This window comes from Melopsittacus undulatus, unplaced genomic scaffold, assembly GCF_012275295.1.
Source record: "Melopsittacus undulatus isolate bMelUnd1 unplaced genomic scaffold, bMelUnd1.mat.Z mat_scaffold_388_arrow_ctg1, whole genome shotgun sequence".
NCBI classification, from domain to species: domain Eukaryota; kingdom Metazoa; phylum Chordata; class Aves; order Psittaciformes; family Psittaculidae; genus Melopsittacus; species Melopsittacus undulatus.
This window is the reverse complement of record NW_022994289.1, coordinates 28,002-53,911: the sequence shown is the minus strand read 5'-3', so window position 1 is coordinate 53,911 and position 25,910 is coordinate 28,002. Positions and strand designations below refer to the sequence as shown.

The following is a 25,910-nucleotide window of genomic DNA, read 5'->3' as shown; positions in this document are numbered from 1 at the left end:
ATGATCCCTCCTTCACTCCCGTCCACACTTATTCAACAGCCCCTCAGTCCCGTCCGTGAACATGTCTGTTCCCACTTGTTTGCATGCCCCAGCACCCATCCCATGATCAAACACAGGAGCGGCGTGAGCTCCCCTCCTTTCCTCCTTGGTGTTCCTTTTTTTTCCCTCACAGTTGCTCACCCTGCTCTGCAGGGGCTGCAGATGCCTGCCTCTGCAACAGCACTTCTGGTTTAACCCTTTCGTAACTCTGAATGTGCATCTGCTGCTTGTTGCCAGTGACAGCGATCTCTTGCTCCTTATCAATATCAGATAGGACAGATGCAGAGGGTGCTCCTCTCTGAGGTACCTGTGATATATAATTTTCCAGCCTATCTTCCTGATTACTGCTTTTTAACTTTAAACATCTTTCCTCAATATCACAGGCTGAACAACATCTCTCCATCTTAAATTTCAATTTTTTCCCTGTCCTTTTCCAAAGCCAAAATTAGGGGATCTGGTGGAGCTATATTAATTTTGCATTCAGTCTGTCACTCCACGTGGTTTCTTAAAGTGAAAAACATATCTGCATACATTACTTCATGACATTATCCTTGCGGCCTCAAAGCAACATTAATTGTAACAATGTATTATATTTCAGAGTTCCATTTTTAGGCCATTTTCCCTGATCTTCCAAGCTATACAATGGCCACCACTGGTTACAATATTTTACCAATGTTTTCTTATTTACCAAGCCCCCAGGAGACCCTCCAAGTTCTTTCTAGTGTGCCAAAAATGCACCCTAAAGGAGTCTTTTTCATGATCTCTTCACTCTGCTGATTTTCTATTATCAATCTCTCACTCACACACACTAGGGATCCCACAGACACATTCCACACAGCTACAACACTTGGAACAGAGACAGAGACTAAAATTCTATCAAACAAACCACAATTAATAGCACAGTTATAACATCCTGTCACTGATACCAAAATCACAAGACCAAAATCCCTGGCAGTGTTCAAGACCAGGTTGGATGAAGCCTTGGGTGATATGGTTTAGTGTGAGGTGTTCCTGCCCATGGCAGGGGGGTTGGAACTGGATGATCTTGAGGTCCTTTCCAATCCTAACTATTCTATGATTCTATGAAAATCCTTGATGTAACAAGCCCCAACAAGATCCAAAACCATTTCCACGAGACACCCCCTGCATCTTGCAGGACCCAAACCACAAGAAACCCCCTGCTTCTTGTGGGTGTATATCAAAGGGATGCTAGCAGCCAGGTATGCGCCTTTACCTATGGGATTTCTTAATCTCGATTTACGGAAGGCTTCCAAACCTTACGTACGCTTACCAAACCAACCCAATTACCAATGTAGTCCTTATGCAAGATGCCCTCTGCACCTTACTGACTATACAAAAGAAAAGAATACCTTTTTATGAAGATGGTCCTTGTCTGTGTAATCTTATAAAATTTACATTTTAATTGGGTATTATGCTGGCATGGTTTAAACACAGTCAGCCACACACTCTCCTTCTCCCCCATCTACCCCCCCCCCATTTTTCTTCCTCGCTCCCAGAGGGATGGGGAGCAGAATCAAAAGAATGCAACTCTCATGGGTTGAGATAAGAACAGTCCAGTAACTAAGGTATAACACAAACCACTGCTGCTACTACCAATAATAATAATGGTAAAGAAAATAACAAGGGAAGAGGATACAATACCACCCACTGAAACAAGCCTGACCCAGAAGAGAGAGTGAGCCCTCTCCTGTAACTCCCAGTTACCTCCCCAGGCATGATGGGCTATATGGTATGGAATACCTCTTTGGCTAGCTTGGATCAGGTGTCCTGTCTCTGCTTCCTCCCGGCCTCCCCTCCTCTCTGGCAGAGCATGAGACTCACAAAGTCCTTGACCAGAGTAAACATTACTGAGCAACAACTAAAAACATTGCTGTTATCAGCTCTGTTGCCAGGCTGAAAGTCAAAAACACAGCGCTGCACCAGCTACTAAGAAGGAGAAAAATGACTGTTACTGCTGAACCCAGGACTTATGTCCACATTAAATTCTTCTAAAAAGATTTCCCACTTTCACAGGTCTAATTCAGCTTAAGTGAAAATGCTTGAGGAGAGTTTCCAGAAGAAGATACAGGTGGCTATAAGATCTCATGCAGTTGCTCAACTGTAATTTTTCAAAGACAACAAAAAATTAAGGACTGAATCTGTGGCCTGATCATGCAATCCCCTCCACGTACAGGATTTCTTTTCTTTTTTTTACTCAGTAGAAATCCTGGCTTGTTTGTGAGTTTGGCTCCCACTTTCTACCGATGGCAGGTCATGTGTTAATGCACTACAAACAAATTGTCATTTCTAACCCAGATGGTAATAGAAATCACGCAACACACATATACCATTCATTGGAGAAGTAACTCAAGAATCACTGTTCATAGCATAATTACCAGATCCATCTTGAAATTGAAAACAGTCCCCATCTGAGTAACTTTCTGTAAGTGTATGACAGCAGAGCTGATTTGCTGCCAGGTGTGGCGTATCAAGCATGGACTCCAGTTCTGGTGAAATCTGAAAGCCTTTATTTCATGTGTCACATCCTTTTATAGTCTACTAAGTGCTAAGCAGTAACTTTCCATTCTTTTACTCTCTTATTATCCGGATTTAGCAAAACTACTAAGGGTTACAAATATTCACACTGTTTGGTCTGTCTTTGAAATGCACATCCGCCTTTATCTTGCAAACCGCCTGCTTTGTTTTGCTAACAGATCTTTTACCCTTCATAGTTCTCTTTACAGTTCCCAAGGCTTAGGCCCAAGCAGGGCATTAACATATGGTGTTTTCTTCATAGTTCCAAAGGCTTGAGCCCATCCAGGGCAACAGCACCTGGTATTTTCTTTACAGTTCTCAAGGCTTAAGCTGGGGAAGGGTGATAACGCCTGGATCCATTTAAATACAGAGTAAATCCCTGTAATAAAGGTTGTGTTCCAGGCACCAAAATTATGCCTAGAAAAAGTGTTTTATGTATCTGTTTTAAAAGATGTATTTTAATTTCTTATCTCATTAGTTCTATCTGAATAAGTTCATGGAGCCTGATATGCCCCTTGTAACCAGTAGTGGATCTGTCTTATGACAATCTGGGAAAGCCATATAAACATCAGTGACATTATCGGATGATACTTTCATGTTAAATGTGGTCTTTCAGAATTGCATATTGCTTGTCATTTATAAAAAATAATTATTATTCCTTCAAAGGTTATTTGGATAGAAAGATTCTTCCACTTTAAGCCGAAATGAACATTGAGCAAGAAAGTGCAAGAGAGAAATGTAAGCTCTAATGCATTTTCTTTGCATCCGATAACATGCCCTGTTTGAATTCTTTTTACCAGGCTTATCAACATAAGCTAAAGCTAGCCCTTATAGGTCAAAGTATTTTTGGGCAAGAAGTTTATAACAAGCTGAGAAAAGAGGGACATAAAGTTGTGGGAGTATTCACAGTGCCTGACAAGAATGGACAAGCTGATCCTTTGGGTAAGTGTAAGTTTAATCCAAATCTTAAAATTACAGGCATACGTAACAAACTTTCCTTTTTGTGGGAGGTGATATCTGTATGGAAATGACTTGCATATATTGTCCTTATAACACTGATTCAGCATAAGAACTATGCTTTAACAAACACAGGTCTCAGAACCAGTTTAACCTTGTCAATATTTAAAAATTGTTTCTAGCCATGAGGATATTTGAAAAATAAATTGATCTCTGAACCTTATTTGAATGTACATCCCAAAGGTAATTTTGAACTAGAAATGTATCTTAAAGCAAACAGTTGCTGAGCCAATACTCAAGCACAAATGTCTGTCATCTGTTTCACTGCTGGCTGTGACACTCAAGGTGTGGAGCCAAGACTGTTTATCCCTAGCTTTCTGCCGGTCCTGACAAGCTTGTATGCTGCAGTGTACCTGCAGAGCCTATTTCTCTTCCACCTAGACTATGGAAAAGAGACTGAAAACATTAGAGGACACTTTGCTCTGCCTTTTTTCCACTGTCAGAATGCATAAGGACTTTCTAGACTTCCTAAAGAAAGAGTTGCTGCTCGACAACAGAGTTGTACTCATAGAACAGAATCCAGCTGGACAAAGCAGCTACTTTGGAATAATCTGAATTGTAACCTTTTAGGGTTTTTTTTATTCACTGGCACAAAAATAGTGAAATAATATGATTAGCAAATAGAAGTGTCAGAATGGAATGTATTTTCATGGATAATCTGAAGTTAAAACTAACATTCTATGAGCTGTCTAAAGTTCAAATCTCTCTCAGTTCTGGGGTCTTTTTTTGGTCAGGTCCTGACATGTTTTTACAGAACTCTTATGAGAGAAGAATGAAATGTAACTTTTACTTGTGTGGACTATGGTGCTCCCAAGCTAGCATATAGTTCTCAAGTTTATTGCATTCTGTAATTCTACCTCATTAAAAGAGTTAATCACTTTAAAAGAGTAAATCACAAAGATTTAATTTGGAAGAAGTAGAGGAGGCAACTATTTGTTTAGAAAAAAAACTATTCAACTCTTCAGCTCTGGGAGCATCCCATAATACTTTTACATTATATAAACTTTTAGTGTGCAGTTATTACACTAGTAGATGTAATTGAGTAAATCTTCCATTTACTTTAATTGTATATTTACTTTAACTAAACCATAAAATTAGTTTATTGCTCTCCCAATATTAAAAAAAATTACCAGATACTTTATTGCTTTTTACTTCTAGATGACTCAAAGAGCTTAAGTCTCAAGTAAAATATAAAAATGTTTCTATATCCTCAGACAGCTACTATTTTTGTTTCTAAAAGAAATTGTAGTGCACACTAACTTCCATGGGCTTGTATTTAAGTATTTACTTAAGACCTATGTAATAGGCTAAAGATGCTTAGATCAAAGGCAAGATCCAGTTTCAGAAGTGCAAAAAAGAAAGTAAAGTATAAAAATGTGTATAGAAATATAAATTAGATGAATTTTCCACAATTATTCTTGTTTTCCCTTTTCTTCCTATTATGCATACAACTTAACAGATGTAGAGTTTGACTCTTGCTTTCTGTGATGAGATATTAAGCAGTTGCATAATGGAATTTATCAAACACCTGAAAATTCTCTCTACAGTTAGCGCAGTTGTTTTTTTTTTCTCATCTTTGAGCTTAAATTTGAGTGTAGCTCAAATAAAATGTGTGCCTCACAGATAAACAAAGGCATATCCAGAAGGCATCAGTAAACGGAATTTTGAAGAAATTACTGAAGACCACTATCATCTGTAATTATTTTCACCATATGCCCAAATGCTGCTGACACAAGTGAATCTTAGTTGTACGTAGTCATAGTCACATACAAACTGCTGAGTAGAAAACTAAGTTCTGCTAAACCAAGCCAGTTGCAGGCAAACTGAATGACTGGACAAGTAACTAAGTGTCATTGTTAAGTAGTCAGTAGCATTCATCATTCTTTTCTGCTTTCATTGGGTGACCTTAAAGTTGAGAACAAAGTAAGCTGTAGGAATGAGAATAAAAGACGGACTCAATAGAATATATCCAAGCCAAAGGTTTTTAGACAGCTTACAGAACAGCACAAAGGGCACTGTGTAATCATACTCTTGATCTGCTTGACTTGTCATGCAATATCTCTCTGGTTCCAGTTTAGATTTTTAACACAAAATGTTAATTAAAAAAAATTTACTTTTCTTGCCCCTCAGCACTGGCAGCAGAGAAGGATGGAACTCCTGTTTTTAAGTTCCCCAGATGGAGAGCTAAAGGCAAGCCTATCCAGGAAGTAGTTGCAGCCTACAAATCGGTTGGAGCAGAGTTAAATGTCCTTCCATTCTGTACACAGTTCATCCCCATGGATGTTATTGATTGCCCAAAACATGGCTCAATTATTTACCATCCATCCATCCTGCCACGCCACAGAGGAGCTTCTGCAAATCAACTGGTGAGTTTTGTGTATCGAAACTATGTGTGTGTCCGATTAGGATGTTAGTCTGTACCCATTACTCACGTAAACGGGTGTTTACATCAACAGTTCTGTTGTCTTGCAAGTGCTCTGAAGGAACTTCACTGAAGCAGCTGAGTATTTGGTTCATGAGCTGCATTTCATACCTGAGATTCATTATGATTTCCAATTCAAGTGCAGCTGTTACTCTGGGAAGGACAGTGACATACAGTGATCTGTACATTCATATATTTTACTTATATAGGCAAAGCTACAGTCTGGAGTTTTCATAGGCAGGACACAGCCCTTGTAGCTCATTCCCCACAAGCACTAGATATGTGTCACAGCGGGGCTTGATTCAGTCTAAGGGAAGGGAGGAGAGAGAAGAGAATCTACAAGAATAAAACCTTATCTTGCTGTCCTCCTGAGTGATGCAGAAAGCTAGATTCAAAATGTTCCTGTCAAAGAACTACACTGTAATCATACCCCAGTGGACTTAGATCTAACATTCTTGTGACAACATAAATGCCATTATCACAGTGTTTAAATTCAGTCAGAAATTGCCTAAATATGAAGGAATAATTTTAAAAGAACCTTACAGGCAGCATGGTGATTAGCTAAAGACACAGTATTGTCGATTCAAAGCAAAAACGTACTTTGCTTTTTTTGTATTTTTAATCCTTAATGGGAAAAAAATGCTAAGGTGAAGTACTTAAACAGAGGAGTAGAGGAGACTGTTAGAGATGTAAGGAAATTCTTCAAAAATGGCAGTAGTGTCCAAGTAAGTAAAATCAAGAAGACCATAAACTCTGGCAAATCAGATGAAAAATGAGAGTAAGGCAGTCCAGGAAAAAAAAAAAAAAACAGACCAACCTTTTAAAGGTATAAAATTGAATCATAATAATTTTCCCAACTGTGTTCAAGGTGGGAGGTGTGTAGAGTGATAGGGGTGATTTTAAAAAGGTGCTTATCAAAGAGAATACTACAGTAGGAAGTGTGTGTTGGTATTCAGGATGGAGTAGCATAAGATCGTATTACCACAGAGCCCCTCTTTGTGCAGAACAAGTCAGAACAATCTCTTGAGCTGAACTTTTATTAAACTGATAAATGAGTAAGAAATCTTTCCTCAGGACCAGGGGATGTTCAAGCAAAGGTTCTGCAGGTTTGGGACAGTCTGCAGCATTTCTGTTCCTTCAGATTGCATTGGTGCAGGAGACTGGAAAACAGCAAGAGAATAACAGTTTTAAAAGGGCTGAAAAGGGAAGGAAGAAACTTTAGATCAGTCACTTTGATTTTGATCTAATAAAGAATACCTTTCCTGCACAAGTGGGTGAATGTGATAACATGAAAGTGAGGTTAAGAAAGTGAGAAGTCAAATTCAAAGTTAAAAACCGTAAGGTAATACACATGAAGGGAAAAATACTTATATGTAAGCAGTAATAAAATTCAAGTTAATGGTTGCCACTCAGAAAAGAGGCCATGGAAGGATGTTAAATACTGTCTGCATCTAATTTAGAAGAGGAAGAAACTAGAAATGCTTCAGAATAGGCTAAGAAAGATGATCAAAGGTATAGAACAGTCTCCACATGATAGAAGACTAGGAGTCTTAGGGCTGGAAAAAAAGGTCATTGGGAAGGAAATATACTAGCAGTGTATTTAGCCATGAAAGACATGAAAAGGTGAATAAGAAATGATTGCTCATTCTTAATCAAAAGTTAGAGGGCAGCCAGCAGAGACATCAGGGAGTAGAATTTGATTAAATAAAGGAGGACTCTGCAGTCTGTTGTTAAATGTGAAACTGCATGTCTAGACAGCTCTAGAAGGGGAAAAGTTAATCAAGATCTATTCCACAGGAAGATGTAGATACAAACTCTCAGGAATTTCCTGAGATGAAGAAATGAGAGTGTTTCCCAATGGTATACCACCAAGTCTTGCTTTATTTTGCCTACTCGTTCTGTAAGCATCTATTTCTGCTTTCTCAGGCAAAGGCTTTTGTCTCAAGACCTTTAATCTAAGATAGGATTCTCACACCATTCTTGTGTTTTGTCCTCGCACACCTTGCCCCCATCACAACTTCTTCCACATGTTGTGGCTACAGCCCTGCTACTCATCAGACCTTTTTCCTTCACAGCGTGACCGAGGAAGCCTGTGAGAATTAGGCATTGCTAAAGGGGCACCAGGCACGGGCAAGGGCCCTGGTCCTCTTGAGGGTTCCTCACTTCAACCTTTACAGCCTCTTCTAGCTGTTGCCAGCTTGCTATCAGCAGCAGTCTGCAGAGGGAGCTGTTGGACAGCGGAGGGGGACGCAGTAGTTACCATGTCGCCTATTCAGCATCAGGGACACTTGTGTGCAATATATTCCTCTCTTCCAGTGCCATCCTGAGGTCATCCACCTCTCACGAGGGTGCTCTTTTGCAATTTTTAGTATAAAACAGAAAAAGTGATGCTCAAATGGGTGAAACATCTGATATGGGCTAACAAAAGTTCTGTAAGCTTTTACTTCTGTTACACTTGCCAACTTCCCCAGTTGTCTTTGGAGTTTGTTCTTTGTTCTGCACAAACGTGTGATTTATTCCTTTCAATTATGTAGGTTTCAGTGCCTACAATTAATATTGTCAATTAATATTTTTACAATCAAAATTTTATACACTTGAACTTTCAAGTGCATAAACCCGATGTCAGGTGATTCTCATATATGGACTGCCAAGGAAGTACTTACATGAGATAAGTCTGACTGAAAACTGCATCGGTGTTTGAATGGATAAAAAAGGTTAAAACAATGCAGGAAAGATCTATCTCTCCATTTGTGGCTGCTCCCTTAAACACACTCCTGTTTGATTCCATCATTCTGAGACACATGCAGTTCCAAAGGAAAATTGGAAGGTCTAACTGGCTGAAGTTCCCTTCAGACTCGGAGGCAGATCCTGAGCTAATGTAAATCAGCATAGGTCTATTTTAAGCAGGGCTGTATGTTCATGTACAGCAGCTGCAAATCTGACTGGATACAAATTCCCTTAATAACTTTTCTGGAAACAGTTGCATACCCATCATTTTCCAGTCCTAGTTTAGATCTTTTTTCAGCTGTGAGACAGCTGTACTTTCCTCTCTGACCTTCAGGTAAGTCATGAGGCTTAGATAATTACAGTAAGCAATTATGCATTATTGAGACAATATGCTGTCTAGATGCTTCATCTTTCAAATTACATCATAACTATTGCACATCTTTTGCTTTGTGTGTCTTACCACTAGTAATACTTGAAAAAAAATTATCACAATGAACTCTGTGATAAGACACATGGGATTCAGTTGCAGCATTTATGTCACTTTGTGGAAGCCACACATCAACAGTATCAAAACTGTGTGTTCCTGACTATGAAATGAACAATGAAACTGGTATTAAAGACAGCCAGGATTTTCTTTTCTATCTATCTAAAGTAAATGAATGTGTAACAGAAGGGTTGATATCCCCGGCTACTTTCATACTGTCTGTACTTATCCTAAGGCTGTTTTTTATGTCCAGGACTTTAATTCAAGGAGATAAGAAAGCAGGATTTACTATTTTCTGGGCTGATGATGGCTTGGACACTGGACCAATCCTTCTGCAGAGAGAATGTGATGTGGGCCAAAATGATACTGTGGATGACCTGTATAACCGGTTTCTCTTCCCAGAAGGAGTAAAGGCTATGGTATGTTCATCTGTATTAAATATCAGCATTTTAAGAGGAAGAGAAAAGCATGTGCACGAGTTTGAGAGTAGAAGGAATACAGGCAAGATGCATGCATTTGGAAGGCACATGTTATGGTGCTCAGTCAAATCCTAGAATTCAGTGGAGCTGCACTGCTTCAGAACAGCTGAGGAGGTAGCCTCAGAGTATTTGTTGCTGGCAGCAGGCAGAGCATACCCCATTTCCACAGAAAGCAAGAAGGCAAATTTGTTTGGAATATGGCTTTTTCCACAGATTTCTTGAAAAAGAGGAGGGGGATGGTGTTTTATAGTCAAAGCTGTGGTGGATTTGCTTTGGATTTTTTATGCTTGTCCTTTTTGTGTATTGCTTTTAAATGAAGAAAAGAAAATGCATAAAAAAAATACTCAGCATGACTTCTTCGAGATTTTCCTTCCCTCTCCATTTAAATGCAGAGAAATAACATTTTGCAGAAAGAAAAAGAAAAGAGTTGAATGCAATCATACAGAGCCACATTCTTGTCCTGCAGAATTTAGGCAGCTGGTATATGTTTGGTGACTAGGCACTTTCATCAAATTTCTGAGGCTGTTTCTTTGTCAAAGAGGTTTAAGCATGTGTATGTTAATCAGTGCAGCACTGGTCACCTAGACTTTGGTAATCTTAGCTTTTAAAAATAAACCAGTTCCCCTTGTGGCAGAAAGTCTCTTGCTGTTGTTCCCAAGTATGACTGAGGAAAAAAGGTAAACCAAGCTAACATTACCTCTGTTCCTTTTTTACTTAGGTGGAAGCTGTACATCTAATTGCTGATGGTAAAGCCCCTCGTATACCTCAGCCTGAAGAAGGGGCAACATACGAAGGCATCCAGAAAAAGGAAAATGCAGAGGTATGTTAAATAACATTGCATTCATGAATGTCACTAAAAAAGTTATTAACTCAGATTACAATAGTAGTAATATGTAGTTAACACGAATTTTAACACAGTTGTTTCTTCACCTCTTATTCCTGGGTTAACTCCAGTGATGCATGTAGTGGACCCCAGGTAAGTTCCTATTCCCTTTCAGCAGTTACAGATATTTAGAAATCTGATGTTTGTTCACCAAGTTGGGATCATCTACACACAGCTAGATGGTAGCTCCACAGCATTGAATAGATATCTCTGTTTACCAGCAGTCCATACTAAATTCTTTACCAGGAATAGATCTGATGTTGGGAAAAATCAAGTGGCACCTTTCCTTTTGGCACTAGGATAAAAAACCAAAACAACAGGTCACATAAACAACAGATAAAAAAAAAACTATTTAAACACCCATGTAAGAATTACATTGTACAAGCATCCCCCCCTGCATTAGCTGGTCCCCACCTGCATTCGCTGGATCTTCTTTGTGGTTGGGAAGCCCACCATAAAATGATAGTGAATGCTGGATGTTTTACCTTTTCTTTTCTTTTCTTTTCTTTTCTTTTCTTTTCTTTTCTTTCTTTTCTTTTCTTTTCTTTTCTTTTCTTTTCTTTTCTTTTCTTTTCTTTTCTTTCTTGATCAGTACAAAATCATAAAAAAGGTGAAAAAAAAAGGAAAAAATTATTCCAACAATTTCAGTCTCTTGGCCACAGTGAATATAGTCCTTTCTACCTGAAGCATTGTAGGAGATGCTTTTTATCATAGTCCAATTCCTGGCTTGCTTCAGAAATAAATAGCTTTGAATAAGGATATTTTTATTCATCGCTTTAACATAACATATAGGGAGCTTCCTTGGAATGAACTAGCTTAATCTCCCTGCTGTGTAACTATTTTTATTGGCTTATAACTTACTTCTAAATATTCTTTGTGCTTAAACTAAGAAGGATGCTGGATACTGGAATGTTGTTATTTAATGGCTATTCTGATACTTTCTTTAGTCATTTTGTACATACACTCACAATACTGCAAAGATAAAAGAATATATTTTCATTGGTGTTAGATATTAGATATACATGACATTCTTAAAACATTTTTTTTTCTCAAAGGTCTTGCAGGAATTGGAAATTGTAGCAGGGATGCTATTTCTGAAACAATTTATAAAGGGTTAGTAAATTATTTGAAAATATTTCAGTAGAAGCTTGTAGATTTAGTAAAGAACTTAGAATCCAAGCTGTAAACAGATAATTTTCAGCAGAAAGTGATAGCCCAGATGTACACTTATTTATATTTATACTATTCTTGTTAACTTTGTTAGCCATAATATTATTTGTGAATTAATACCCAGCAGCAAGAGTTATACTTTCATTATATTAGTGTGAAAAGAAGAATCTATGAAAAGATACAGACTGCACAGAACACAGAAGAGCTAAGAACATCCCATTTGTTATGTCTTTGGTGATTAGCCATCTGGAGATTACTAATCGTTCTTTGTTAGACCAGATATTTACTGTATTCTAGATGTATGAATGGCTGAAAAGGAAGGAGGGAGAATTTGTAATTCTTATATAGGAATATATTACTAATTTGATTTGTACCTACACAGAGGAGAATTAGGTGGCATGTCTTGATTTCCTAGATCTCCTGGGACCAACCTGCAGCATCTTTGCACAACTGGATTCGAGGGCATGATAAAGTTCCTGGAGCATGGGCAACAATAGATGGCCAGGTATGGTCTGAAAGCCAGAAATATATTATTCTTTTCTATATCTTCTTTTTGACCTTTTTTTAATTACAAAACTAAAGGTGTCTATACAGGTGAATGCAAATGAGAGTTACACTGGAGTAGCTCTCATTTGGTGACTGCATGTTTTGTATATATCTAGAACAGGCACCTACACAAATGTACAGAATACAATAGTTAAGATATTTTACTTTAAATTATAGCTCCATTTAATTCAATGAAAGATTAGAGTAATGTATGAAAAAAAATGGGCATGGTACAAAGCAATAAGTAAGAAGGGTAGAAGCAGACTCTGCCAGTCATTTTGGGAGGTAGGCATGCATTGCAGCATAATGCAACCCATGCAACAGTGGGCAACATCATAGTATTACCAGCAAAATGAAACACTGTCAGCTACTGAAATAACAAAGGTTTTGTTTTAGAGATTTGTGCCTAGGTCATATGCAGAAATAAATCTATCTCATTTTATCCAACCCCAGCCACTTCATTTCAGCATATTAAAAGCACTATACAACTGGTCCACATTGTACTTACATAAAATATTTTCAAATCACATTGTTTCTTGGCTGTGATGTCCATATTTTGTTACTTAACTGTTATTCATCTGCTAGTAGGCTGCTCCAAAGCCTGGTTCTACCGTAATGTCTAGGAACTGTCACTGATTTGGGACCCCAGAAAGAGCAGATGAGCCCGAGAGAGGCAGTGTTCAGCATTGCCAGCATGGGAGAAGAGATGGATTCCACCATTCAGGGCCAGGCTTCTGCTTGTGTCTCACTCTGAGCATGCACTGTCAAATCGTGCTTCCCTTTCTGCGCTGGTTCCAGCATGCACATGGTTACAGCTAAGCAGCTTTGCAAGTTTAAGCAGCTTTGCAAGTTTAGGCAGCTTCTGAAGTTTTACATGTTCTGGGTTGTGAAGATACAGAAATAATGTTGTAACATATTTCCCATGTCTAGGTAGTTTTATTTATATTATGTTAAAGCTTCAAAATACTATCATTATTAGAACTTTAGAGCATGTTGAGGATCTGTGCACTTTTAATTACTTTTAGGTGGTTACCTTTTATGGATCATCATTACTTGATGCTTCAGTGCCCACTGGACAAGAACTGGCAATAAAAGGTGCTTCAAGACCTGGGCTTATAACCAAGAATGGCCTAATCATTTTTGGTAATGATGGAAAGATGGTAAGTACTCACCCTGGCAAACATGAACATGGATGGAGTAACTAGCAAGAAGTGCAAGTAGGATAGAATTGTCAAGCTATACAAATCCAGCTGCTAATGACAGCGAATTCACTTGGAGTTTATCAGTCCTCTGCTATCCTAGGAGAAGGTATTAATGTTTTGCTTCTCTCTCAATCCATATTCATTTCCAATATGGATTAAAAATGTACTAACACTAGGAAAGAATCTGAAAGACAGGTAGGAACTTTACTGCAAAGCAATTTACTTCGCTATTTCAACAACCATATTAATGCCTAAAAACTCTTCTCATGAGAATGTGTTACGTCCCAAATAATTTAAAATCATATCCTCTCAATTTTCAGGTGCTAGTGAGAAACCTGCAGTTTGAGGATGGAAAAATGATCCCTGCATCTAAGTACTTCTCTACTGATGAAACAACTGCCTTGGAACTTACAGAAGAGGAGAAAAAGATGGCAGAAGATATTAAGGTAATTCAGTAACCTGCTTTAGTAGGATATTACTTCAGACAAGAGTATTACATATTTCTCATTATAGGCAAGGCATATCTTCCATTTAGCTGTGCAAACTTTTTTGATAAAAGGCACTCCTCAAAGAGTATGGGGTTGAATCTTCAGTTACTGACATTAATTAAGGTGAAACTGGGAATTCATTAGAGTACTTATACGTCACTTTAGAAAGTTTTGTTTCAGATACAAGTGGTACAAAGACAGTGATTGCAGGGTCAGTTATGGTAAATATCTATTAACGATGAAGGTGGGAGTGAGGAAAAGCAAATGGAGCTTTGCCTCACAACAGTGAGGTTTTCAGCACTGACAGAGTTAGGCAGTTATGAAAACCTTTCTTCACTATGCTGTTACTCACTAGGATGTGCTCAGAGTGGTCCTGTTGGACAAGCTCCAGGGAGTCTTAGAACAGGAGCCTAAAAGAGAAGAGCAGCAGTTTTCTCACTGTACCTGCATGCACTGTCTCTCTTCTGCTGTAGGCACACGCAAGGTGCTAGCTGGCAGAGGGATGCAGCAGTGGGGCAACTCTGATAACCAGAGAGGTACTTTTCTGTCCTCTCCTGTAATCCTTCCCTCTGTAGTGAGTGTCAGGGGCTTAGCTGAAAGCCACATTTGTCATTAAAGTTTTGTGCCAGAGCAAATGAATCGCAGATGTCTTCCCTTCTGTTTATTCTCCTACAGGGCAAATACTTTTTGGCAAAGATCTGGCAGTTTGATGCATTAATATTTCAAACTGCTGCTTCAAGAATACCTTCAGCCTGCTTGTCAGCAGTTTGAATGCTGCCTGGAGCTATTGACTGACTGAGACAAGAGCAAAAGGAAATATAAACTATTCTGTTCATAACATGACCTGCTAACTCTGAAACCTAATTGTAATTAATTGAAATAATACTTTACCAGTTATTTCACTATTCATGTTAGCAGAAATCTCCATCTCATGTGTGCAGTTTAAACTGCTTCTCAGCTCTGTCCAGGTGCCAGAAATGCCATCAATCCAGACACAAAGTGCTCCAGGCTGTCCTTGCCGCTGCTGTTGATGTATTACAGAATGCAATGGGAAGTTACTATTTGGAAGATAAAGTTCTTAAAAAAATGAGCATGAAAATTGTTAGCATTATACTATTCAGATTTCTTGCCTGATTAGATGAAATTACCATGGACAAAATCATAGATTTAGATAATTATGCTGATGAATTTATTGGTTAACATCAGATCTTTAGACAGTTACAGACTACCCTAAATTCATTTTCTGGTTTAGAATCCTTTGAGATAATACGTGCTGTAGGCACAGATACCACAGAAAAATACAGTTTGAGAAATACTTCTTGCAATTAGAGGATTATTCACTATTGCCTCAATTATTTTTATGTATTATTAGGCTATTTGGAAGGGAATTCTGAGCCATGTTGCTGTAATTGAGGATTCCACAGACTTCTTCAAATCCGGAGCATCCTCTATGCATGTTGTCAGGTAAAAAATATTCAAAATAATGACATTTTGAAGCCAACCTTAATGGAAACAAAGTTGTCCTGGTGCTTTTAAATCAGGGTTCATCAAGTAGTGTTAAAAAAAAAAATCCCTTTATATTTTCCAATACTCTTAACTATTCCCTTTCCTACCTTTGAAAATGAGGTATGCTTTTGCTGTACAAATTAGGAGATACTGATGTAATCCTGATGTCTCTACGGAAGGAAAATTCCCTGTAGCTTCAGAAACATCATCCCCATGGGGGGAGCACAGTGATGCCCAAACTTGTCTGCATGCAGTGACAAGTATTTCAAGACCAGGGGGCTGACTGGGAAGCTGAACAAAGAACTCCACATAGGGAAAGAGTACCCTTTCACAGAAAGAATTGAGCCCATGCTTCCAAGTGCATTGAGCTTATCTGGTGTTGGGGTCACATCAGCTACTTTCCTCTTGAAATTCAGCTGTTCCAGGCCATACCATAAAACCAGCATTTCAGTGTTTTGTTTTGTTCATTTCTTTTTTTAACATATTGATCATTGTCCATATTACTTACCAGTCTCATAGAGCTCTGAATGTCGTCCATGTATGGGGTAGAGTAGTCCCATATACTATTTTATCTATCAATATGTACTGTTTGTCATTTATTTCCAAAAGTTTACCTAAGACTATTCCAGAACTGACATTTTGTTTTCCATAACACCCCCAATTAAACCAACAGATTTCAGTAAAATGCACGTCCTCCATGCTAGTGTTGTCAGAGAAACACATTCACATATTCAGATGCATGCAAACCGGTGCCCAGTTTTGATCCTTTTCAACCTTCTAATGATTCAATTATCTGAAGAATTCTTTTATTTATAACTAAACTTATTCTTTCTTCAACATCTTTAGAATGCTAGAAGAAATTAAGCAGAAGTATAGTGGGCTTCAACTACAAAATGAAGACGTGTACATAGCCACTAAGTTTGCAGACTTCATTCAAACGGCTGTCAGAAAATTCAGAGGAGAAGACAAGGAAGAAGAGTTAGTAATTGATTATGTAAGACCTTTATTCTGCTTTTATTGCTTAGTCTTTCTTGGTTTTGGGGGGAGGGTAGACAATGCTATTGGACTGCATGATGCAGTAGGAAAAGCAAACAAATATTTGATTATAGAAACTCTTATTTGTGATTTTTTTCTGTTTTTATATATTTACATTTTGAAATGGAAGTATATATGTAATATCACTTAACAATATTCCAGAAACCAAGAACAAACAGTGGAGTAGCTTACACATGGGCAGATATTTGCACTCTCCTGCCAATATGCTTCAGTCAGAACGGCTCTAGGCTTTCCACTTTGCAGAAGCAAACAGTGTTTAGATTTTTCTCCTAAGACTTTCTTCAAAAAATATGTGTGAGAGGAGGATTTTGTGGGTTTTTAAATCATTAAGCAGGGCAGGATTTCTTGAATATGGGAATTATGCTTTTGACTGACATCCACTAAGACCAACCTTAAACCAGGGTTAGTACTGGTTTGAATATAGAGATCTTGTGATTGGAGAGACATCAATTTGATAGGTGGACCACTCAGTGGATAAAGAACTGGCTGGGTGGCTGCACGCAAAGAGTTGTGGTCAACAGTTCAATGTCCAATTGGAGACCAGTAACAAGTGGTGTCCCTCAGGGATCGGTGTTGGGACCGGTCTTTTTTTAACATCTTTGTCAGTGACATGGACAATGAGATTGAATGCACCCTCAGCAAGTTTGCCGATGACACCAAGCTGTGTGGTTCGGTTGATGCGCTGGAGGGAAGGAATGCCATTCAGAGGGACCTTGACATGCTTGTGAGGTGGGCTGATGCCAACCTCATGAAGTTTAAACCATGCCAAGTGCAAGGTCCTACACCTGAGTCAGAGCAATCCCAGGCACAGCTACAGGTTGGGCAAAAAGGAAATTCAGTGCAGGCCCTGTGGAGAAGGACTTGGGGGTGTTGGTAGATGAGAAAATGACATGAGCCAGCAGTGTGCGCTTACAGCCCAGGAAAGCCCAACTGTATCCTGGGCTGCATCAAAAGGAGTGTGACCAGCAGGTCAAAGGAGGTGATCCTGCCCCTCTACTCTGCTCTCATGAGACCTCACTTGGAGTATTGTGTGCAGTTCTGGTGTCCTCAACATAAAAAAGGACATGGAACTGTTGGAACAAGTCCAGAGGAGGGCCACGAGGATGATCAAGGGGGTTGGAGCACCTTCCCATATGAGACAGGCTGAGAAAGCTGGGGCTGTTCAGCCTGGAGAGAGAAGGGCTGCATGGAGACCTCATAGCAGCCTTCCAGTATCTGAAGGGGGCCTACAGGGATGCTGGTGAGGGACCTATTCATTAGGGACTGTAGTGACAGGACAAAGGTAATGGGTTAAAACTTAAACAGCAGAGGTTTAGATTGGATCTAAGGAAGAAATTCTTTACTGTTAGGGTGGTGAGGCACTGGAATGGGTTGCCCGGGGAGGTTGTTGAGTGCTCCATCACTGGCAGTGTTCAAGGCCAGACTGGATGAAGCCTTGGGTGAGATGGTTTAGTGTGAGGTGTTCCTGCCCGTGGCAGGGGGTTTGGAACTAGATAATCTTACGGTCCTTTCCAACCCTAACTATTCTATGAGTCTATGATTCTAAGGGAAGAAATCTGCTTAACTGTCTCAGAGTATAGCCATTGGCATTCGGGGAAAATATGATTTCTCTTTCATTTTACTCTTTTGTCCACTCCTAACAGCTACTTGGGATGCTATCTCTTTCATGGACAACCCCTTGTCATGGGGAAAGAGCTTGCATGTCCTTGTGAGGTTGAGAGCTATGCTGGTGGTCCATATGCCTCTGGTAGGGTCTCCTATGCCAGACAGGTCTCAACTGAAGGGTCAGACAAAGTGTGTCCATGGGCAGGATGGGCCACTAGTCTTTGGGCAAGCATCCTAGGAGAAGGACGACTCTAACTTCAAACCTGGGCAGATGGAGCTTGCTTAGCCCTGTAAGGCCATCCATCTAAAAGAAGGGTACTCTAATCAAACCTACAACCTGAGGACTTTGCTGCCACTGTCCAAGCTTGCTAGGCCCTGGCTGATAAACCTCAGGTGTAATGGGTGGGGCCAGTTTTGCACATGCTGTGCCTCACCTAAAAAAATCCACTGCGCAGAGCCCGAAGGGTTTACCCACACTTGCTCCCAGATCTTCATTTGTGAAGTCAAGCCATGATGATGATGAAGATTAGGATGCTAAAATTCATCTGGACATTGGCTTCTGATACCAAAACTTGTTCAAGGACCACATTAAACTCTTAGTTATTAAAAATGTAAATAAATTTGTTGTTTATTTCACCCTTAGGTTTCAAAAAATACGAACAACATGACTGTGAATATGCCATACCAATGTTTCATAAATGGGCAATTTATAAATGCTGATGATGGAAAAACATATGACACCATAAATCCAGCAGATGGATCAGTAAGTAATTTCTAAAGATTATCAATACCAATTTATTTCAGTTTCTTTGCCTACTAAAAAAATCTAAACCACTAACTCTGAATAGTGCTAATTTCAAAATGTACAGGACACATTAAACAGCCCCTAGAAATAATGTGAAGTTTCAATTTACTTCTCACCTTGTATATTCTACAGTTTTTCCATTTCAGTCAAGCTGCACAGCAAAAAAAAACCCCTATTTCCAACTCAGCTATTACATGAATTTCCATACCCAGCTGTATGTTTTACTTTGATTCATTCTTGTTTAGCTTTGCAAAACAAAAAAAATGCTGAAGTTTGGTTGCTAAAGAAGTTTTTCTTGTAGGTTATTATATATATATTCTGACAGTCATCAACTTCAGTTTTTAGTTTACTTTTTTTCACAAGTCTCATGTCTTAGGGCAAGTGTGACTTCAAAATGTCCCTTTAAATTCCAGTAAGAAAAATAACTTTTCAACAGAAAAATGCATACAGTTGCACATCAGTCCTCTGTGTCCGTGTAATTGCCATTTAATTATGAAGTAAACAAATTTTGCTGAAATCAATGCCACAAATATCATTGTTATCAGAAGTCAGACTCTGGTACCTTTCCTGAAACTCATTACAGAATGAAATAAAAGCAATAACAATTCTGTATTAGGATTTACAAGATGTGCATTTGTAGAACTCAATCATCATAAAATATGGTGTGTGTGTATAGTGGTTTATGGTAACAGAAACTCCATTTCTAAGAAATGGAATATACTAAACATTTTAGCTTGTTTAGGTATCAGATCATTATGCCACATATGAAGACTTCCAACTTTTGTAATACCACAGTGATTTCATACGTGGAAAGTGAGGGTGAAATCCAGTGGAATATCACAGCATCTTGCTGTGACAAAGAAGAAAGACCTGGGAATCTGAGTCCCTGCAAATCCTGCCACATCAGTTGTGGTTGAAGTTTTTGCAGCTTAACTCTGCTTGTGAAAACTACTGGGATTGAGGATATTAAGTATTTGCTTATACCCAGTCAAGAAGTTTAGGAGGAAGGAGTATGAGTTCGCATCCCAGCCTTTCAGTTTGGGCTAACACAATGGTACCTTTGGACAGGTAATAGCCAGTGTATCTTCTGCTTCATTGGCTGATGTTGACAAGGCAGTGGCAGCAGCAAAAGAGGCATTTGAAAAATGGTGAATGGAGAAGAATGGATGCAAGGGAAAGAGGGCGACTCATGTACAGGTATGTGAAGGCAGCTTGTATCTGTTTTGTTCCTCTGAAGAATTGTTCGTACCTTTTCTAAGTATGATGGATATTCATAATCCCACTGTCAGAGAATCAGACATCCAACCTAGACTGGTAGCTAAGGAAGAGGAGCAGGGGAGAACATGATTCCTGCAGTAGGGATACATGGGTCTGTGTCCTGTTGTAGTCAATGCAGCAGAACATTTGTACATTAATATTTGAACATTTATAGAGCTGTAAGACTTTTTACTTTGTTTAATACTTCAGCTGTAAATTCTCCTCCCCTCTTTTACCATATCCTTATGACCCAAGTAGATGTAAAAGGAAGTATTAAAAAATCTTATGTTTCACAAAGCACTGCAGGTATCTTAGCAAAAGAGATTAAAGCTATACTGAAAACTCTACTTGTCTCATAAGATATGTGATGAGGCCTCAGAAAAAGGCCTGCAGGACTTGTAAAGAAGTTGAGTAGTCATTACACAGCAAATGGGCAAGTCAGAACTCACTATTAAAGTTTAATACAGTTGAACACATAAATCTTTCATGAGTGTGCACAGATTCAAAGCATATATGAACTTGGGTTTAATTTGTACTAAGAATGTGTATAAGTGCCTGAAAGTCTGTTAACTCTGCCCTGAGTAGAAACTGAGTAGTTCTTTGAACTACTGCTCTGTGTTTTACACTTGCAAGATCTGCAAGAATAACTGTTGGGCATATAGAAAATGTAAACTCCCCTACACTGCATAGATTATTCCTAGATTAAATCTCTTCTTTGCTTAGGTGACTGAGTCTCAGGGGTAGCTAATATGAGAGTGTTTATGTTGCAAACCATTCCCAGTATGAATAGTACCTCTTTCTGGTCAACCTTAATTCAAACAAGGCCCCTTTTTCTCTGGCCTCTGCTCAACTAGAGATTTTGTGTGCTGAATCAAAGAGAAGGTTTGTACCATTAAAACCCTAGCTCTACTACTTTGTCTCAAGGAGTCATTAATGGAAGATACTAAGCATGCAATTAAATGGAACCTTCTCCTTTGTCCCTGACATGCTGTATCCATTCTTTTACACACTATTGCTGATGCCCTGACATGTAGCTGGGTCTCCAAGTTTAAACAGGTATTAAAGAGTAGTTTCCACATCTCTGAAAATGCTTTAAACGGATAGAATATATATAATGGAAAAATAGGTTTCACACTCAGTTATGAATACTCTTTACAGGATCTGAAATGCACTTGGTTAAGCTCTTAAAATCACATGGGAGCATTGATTATATGCCTGAGTACCAAAACACAGACAGAAGCTTAAGAAAAACATTGGTGCATCTGTTTCACTTCCATGTGAGAGATCCAAGACTGAATGTAAAAAATAATTCATGCAAACAGGCCTCTTTGCCTGAGCAGGGGATCGTTAAATTTGCAAGAGCTCCTCATGAGGGTATGTATCTTCTGTGCAGATATGTTTTTGAGACACTCAGCTATTAACTCAATGATATTTAATGCAGTCTTCCTACACCTCACTGTGCTGCTTCATAAATCTAACAGATGGAGAACTTGAGGCTCAAGGAGACTGTGGAACAGATTTTCAAATGCACATAAAATTCAAGTTGATTACAGCTTTGGAGCTACATCTTTGGACATCTAGGTGCCTTTGAAGCACCTAGCATTCAAATATTTCAGTCCCAAGTTCAGACAATATAAAACAGCATTAGGAAGCTGGTTTCTCAAATCTTAAACCAAGATCCCAAATACTCCTTCCCGCTACTTTTGTTTAGCTGACATTTGTTATGTTACTGTGTATTTGCTTTCTAACCTACTAGTCTTATTTTCTATAATTGGCTCCTTGTAGTACACCAGGAAAGAAGTACAGTTGTTCTAATTACTATTTTATTGACAAACCCATAATTGAACAATCAACTAAGTTTTCACAGTTCATGTTATCATCCAGTGTCTACTATAGCCAATATGAAGACATCTGCAAGCTTAACAGGCAATTGTTCAAGCTCTTACTGACACAAATGAGCAATGGCTCCAGTGCTCCACGTCAAAATTCAGTAAAAATGCTATTTTAATTACCAAATTCCCATAACAAATATAATTTTAGGGCATCAATGGTTAGATGTAATTTCTTTTTTGATGTGCATTTTTAACATTTTTATTAAAGACTTGCAGACCTGATGGAAGAACATCAAGAAGAATTAGCAACAATAGAGTCCATTGACTCAGGAGCTCTCTACACTTTAGCTTTGAAGACCCATGTTGGAATGTCTGTGCAAACATTCAGATACTTTGCTGGATGGTGTGACAAAATTCAGGCAAGTGAATCTGTAAGGGAAACAATCAATGTCAGTGTTTCTCTACCTTTTCTTTTTTTCCGGATACAGTGCCAAAAAGCATTGTTAGCAAAAGTAATCAAGGAATCAAAAAACAAAGCAAAAATAGAGTTTTACCTAAAATGATTTTCCCTAGCAATAAAAAAGGACAGTTTGTATCCAAATGGAGAATATGGAAAAGGACAGTTTGTATCCAAATGGAGAATATGGATTTAAAATGTGACTCTAAATGTGTAAGAAAATTGCTGAGGTGTCACAGTGGATCTGCATCCTTAGTCAGGTCTTAATTATTCATAGAGTAGAATGTCATTGTGGTCATCATGCAGATAAGTGCAGAGACTCATGAGCTATCCTACATTCTGACCAAGGCTGGTGAGTTTGCCTGGTGGTACAGCACATGGCACAGGTCCAACAGCTTTTCCTCAAGTATCTTTAAAATCCACAATCAAGGACATAATTCAGCTTCTTTTTGTTCATCAGACCCTCACGTTCTGTTCTTCCATACTTTTGTTATCTATGCATTTATTTCATCCCACTGAAAATCAGGAGTTGACTACAGTATGCCATAGTAGGAAATCATACAGTACAAGCACCCCTGCCCCTTTCTCTGATGCAAAAATGCTTCTGGTTTTTGAAGCCTACTCTGTGGCTTTCCAAAACATACTTACATGGCAAATATATTGTAATAAAAATGATTAATAAGTACCAAGATTTGTCCGCCTCTGTATTTTAGGGTGCTACAATTCCAATTAACCAGGCCCGTCCAAACCATAATCTAACATTCACCAAGAAAGAGCCATTGGGTAAGTATAGCTTTTTATTTCTTAGTGACAGCCTTGACATACAGAGAAGACATTAAAAAGCTGCCATCAAAAATGTAATTTTTCAACTGTTTTTCCCTGCCTTAAGTGTCTGTGCGATTGTTATCCCGTGGAATTACCCACTGATGATGCTTGCATGGAAGAGTGCAGCATGCTTGGCTGCAGGCAACACACTTGTACTCAAGCCAGCTCAGGTAAAACCAAAAAGGAACGTATAGGTGGCTCAGGTATTCCACTATTTGTTCAGGCAATCTAGCCAGTTTCACCCATATGATCTGTCGTATGTACTCATAGGTTGCCCGTGTCATATGTTTTAAAGTGCATGTAAAATAATACAAAACACCTTGATGATACAGGGTAGTGATTATCTTCAGTTCTGGTCTGATGCTACTCTCATTTTCAAGAATGAATTCTCTTCTGCAAGAAGCCATCACTTTTAATTTGTCAATAGTGTAAGATGAGTAGTGTATCAAAATTGAGATACATTGAAAGAAAAAGTTATCATCACACATTTAATTAAAATAGGAGACTTACACTGAATGTTTCTATTTAGGTCACACCTCTGACTTCCTTGAAGTTTGCAGAACTGTCGGCTAAAGCTGGATTTCCTAAGGGTGTTATAAATATTCTGCCTGGTTCAGGTAAAACTTGAACTGATAATTTTTTATGGGAAGAGTAGATCATGCTAAAACTGGTGAACTAGAATTTTACCTTTTTGAAGACCTACTAACTAAGCACTTGTGTCTTCACAGATAGTAGGCTTGCAACTGCGTCATAGAGCAATGCCACATATTTCCAGAGCAGAATGGGAAATACCTGTTTGTCAGTTGGCTCTAGCTAGTGGTAGGGGCTGTCAGCCTCCTACACCCTGTACAAGGTCACATAAATAGCATGAACACTCTGAAAAACAATGTATTATAAAGAAACATGTTTTATTTATTCTAAAACTTCATTTTTTCTCTTAATCTTCTCGTCACTTGAAAGTATTTAAATGTAACTGTGAGACCCTAGAGCAAGCTGGTAAGGTGCACTATACGTTAGTAATGGTCCAAACCATGTTACCCAATGACACCATTTTCCTCTTCCTTCAGAAAGGTGACAAAGTAACTATGTGGTAGGCTCTGTTATTAGATTAAAATTAGATTATTCCACCTACAGTGGAATATTAAGAAGGAAGCTCTTCAGTCCAGGCAGATGGGGAGAATTTGGAGACACTAACGTGATCCAAGTTAACATAAGTGAGACTTTTCATAGTCATATGAATAAAGCTATAAATATAAATAAGGATGTGATATTGTACTTGACTGACATTTTGATAGCTCTTTCTGTGTTCCAGTGCTGCTGCTGCAGTAGTAAAGATATCTAGTACTGTCCATTTAACCCCTTTCCTCACCCCAATAGGTGGTTTTAGTGGGACAGCACCTGTCCTGAACATCCTGATGTTCGCAAAGTTGGATTACTGGTTCAACAACCAACTGGTAAACAGATTATGAAGAGGTACTGCTCAGCAAAAGATTCATAAATACACACTGCTCCGTCTAGTTATGAAGTATATTATTAGCTATATTGTGCATGTAGAAGTAATAGAAAAGTGTAATTACTTATGGCTGTTTATGTAGAATTCTACTATTGGAAAACAGAGGTTTATACATTTTCACTAGATATGGTTAAAAGGAATAATGAAATCAGCTATATTAATGGGATTTTTATATAATTATGTATTTTTTTTACAGTGCAGCCACTAATCTGAAGAAAGTTTCTCTTGAACTTGGTGGCAAATCACCATTGATCATATTCAGTGACTGTGAACTTGACAGAGCTGTAAAAATGGTAATGTTACTTTGAAGTCAAATATATTCCAAGCCTTTGTGATGCATCTTCACAGTATTGCAATATTCTTCTTGCCAAAAAACTGCTGTAGGGAGGCCTTGCATGAAAAATCATGCAATCTGTCAGAAAACAGGCTCTTTTTCTGCAGGATTTTATTTAGGCATCACAGTAAAACTGTTCATACTGCACCAAAAAGGTAGGGATCAGTACTACAAGAAATATACATTAGAAAATACAACATAACAGCGTATAGCTGCAAAGTATTTTCACTAGCCAAATTAACCTTATGCCTTTGTATCTGCCAGAAAACGATTTTGTAGGAGTTTCATTTGTCCTGCTTTTCTTTCCCTCACCTCCCTACCCCCTGGAAGAGCAATATCAGCTGTCAGATCTTGATAAATAAAAAAACTGCATGAGATCTGAATTCACATTCTTGAAATAGAGTTAGGTAATGCTCACCCAGATATATGTGACTTTCAACACAAGCAGTATGGCTCAGTGGATTAGCAGTTTTATATTCTCTGGTGGTGCTGCCAGCCCTCTCCTCTGTGATGCTGCAGCAGGTGATTCTGTGGAATGCTGATGGAAATGAAAAGAGCAGTGCTAATGGGTTCATCCTGAGACATTTGTTTCTGTGGAAGTGTCTTTGCCAGTTCTAAGATTAGTCTGCTTGTTCCATTGTTGATGCCCCTTTACATAAAGCATTATGCTTTGAGGGTCACAAACACAGAATGTAACCCAAGGGAACAGAATGAAAGGGAGAGTGAAC

At 38.6% G+C, this 25,910-nt stretch overlaps 1 pseudogene; it reads left to right on the top strand.

The window, feature by feature from the left end:
* LOC117438491 (mitochondrial 10-formyltetrahydrofolate dehydrogenase-like) overlaps positions 1-25,910 on the top strand; it is a 43,430-nt pseudogene that overhangs the window by 12,754 nt on the left and 4,766 nt on the right.